A 2,048-nucleotide genomic window follows, 5' to 3' on the forward strand; every position below is an offset into this window, starting at 1 on the left:
GCATGGTTTTCAGCTAAGGAAACCTTAGTTTCACGCCTGAATTGCTTTCTTTTTTTAAGAATTCTATTATTATCTCACGAATAGGAAACTCTTTATCACTATCATAATAGTAGCTTATGAAGTATATTGGATGTACCTTGGAAACAATAGGTTGTTTATCTTATATTGTTACGGTGATTAGTTTATTTGTATTGCTATACAGCTTGTTTGATGAAATTGACTCTATTTTGCTTCAAATAATTGAGTATGAGTATATGAGATTTGATTTGTAAGATGTAAGGAGGATTTGGAAAAGTGGAGATTATTTGGTTGTGGCTGGAATACATTCAATATATAATGATGAGAGATTAAGAAGAAGGAATCTACAGAGAGAAACGTGTTGGGGTTATCCTGAAGTGAAAAGGAAGGCAAATAATTTTAGTGGAAAATTGCTTACCATTTAAGCGCTCCATCGGAGCAATCGTCCAGCTATAATCTACGACAACTTGTAAAAACATTAAGCAGAAGCAACACCTAACCACTTGTTTGGCAACTTTGAGCTATGGAAGCAGGGAGAAAACATGCCGATCTTCGGGGCCAAGCAGGCACAGTGCTACTTATAGCACGGTCCCGAACGTAAAAGAAATGCTAAAGTTTTACCAGCTTCTTTTACACCCACATTAAAGGAGCACAGCGCAAAAGTTTGCCAATGAAATTGCAGGTAATAATAACAGCGTCGTTGCTTTTGTTGGTACCCGTCAAGCCAAACTCCAATGCCTGTGAAAACGCCGCTGCTTTCTTAGCGCTTTGTCGGATAATCCGGATTGCGAAGCAGACTCCACAGACAATTCAGTTTACCAACGAAGCGGACTCTATTATGAAGACCATTGCCGCAGTGAATTTCACGCTTGCTGGCGGCACTTTCTCTGCAGCAGTGGATACGACCAAAACGTGGACGACACTCGACGCAACCTTCAAAGACGGACACGCGGGATGGCAAAAATACTATGACCTTTACGTCGAAGCAAAGAAGCTGGCAACGGGCAATGATAAACACAAATACGCCCCATGGGCCCCCCACAGAAATCAGTCCCACATAAAACAGAAAGTAGCTCTAATGGCAGAAAAAGCATTTGAAATAGCCATGTAACACGCGCCGAAGAAGCGCGAAGCAGAAGACGCAGTGCCAACATCATCAGCGCAGGCCCTGGCGCTCTACGGTGCTGTCGCGCCGTCGGTAAACACATGCAAAATCGGCACGAGCAGTAGCGACAACCGAGCAAAGGTGTGCTCACAGCAAGGCGGAGCTGGCAGTCTCAAGCCAGGCGCAAACCTGGTGCTAGACACGCTGTGCCTGTGCACCGAAGGGCCAGCAAGCGACGCAAGCGGCGGCAAAGCTTGCTGCTCAGACTGTGCTCCCGGCGACGGAAGCTCCGCCGTCGAGCACAACTCAGATGCAGAAAAATATTGGACCAAATTAGAGGAGCAGTGCACAAAGTTAATACCAACAGCGAGCCTCGACTCAAACACTCTGGAATCAGCCGTCGATATGATGAGGCTGCAACTGAAACACAAAGAAGGCACACAAACCGACCACGACAATGTCCTGGGATCAATCCACAGTGCGGGCAGCAACGGCTGCACCGGCAACGCTGCGAGCAACGGCGGCAAATGCCTAAGCTATAAAGCAGGCCTGACAGACACGGGTGCAGACAGCGTAGCGTGGCTTAGGAACTTGCGGACGGCTGTAGCTGAAGAACACAAGCGAAACTCAGCGGCCGCTAGGGCAGACAAACTTGAAGCCCAGCTCACACTCATAAACCTCACTTTTGTGTCGTTGCTACACGGCACTACCCAAAACATTGGCTTACCAGCAGCCACAGAAGGTGAAAAAATAACAGCATCAAGCAAAGTGAAACAAGAAGAAGCCGAAAAAGAAAGCAATATGATAGACAAAGACACAGATTGTGCAGCCAACCCAAAAATGCAAGTGGGATAGCGACGAAAAAGATGAGAAGAAAAAGTGCATTTTGATCGAGGAAGGCAAACAAGCAGCAGAAAACGAAGCA

Source organism: Trypanosoma equiperdum, assembly GCF_001457755.1.
Source record: "Trypanosoma equiperdum strain OVI genome assembly, contig: ctg_1278, whole genome shotgun sequence".
In the NCBI taxonomy this organism is placed as follows: Eukaryota; Euglenozoa; class Kinetoplastea; order Trypanosomatida; family Trypanosomatidae; genus Trypanosoma; species Trypanosoma equiperdum.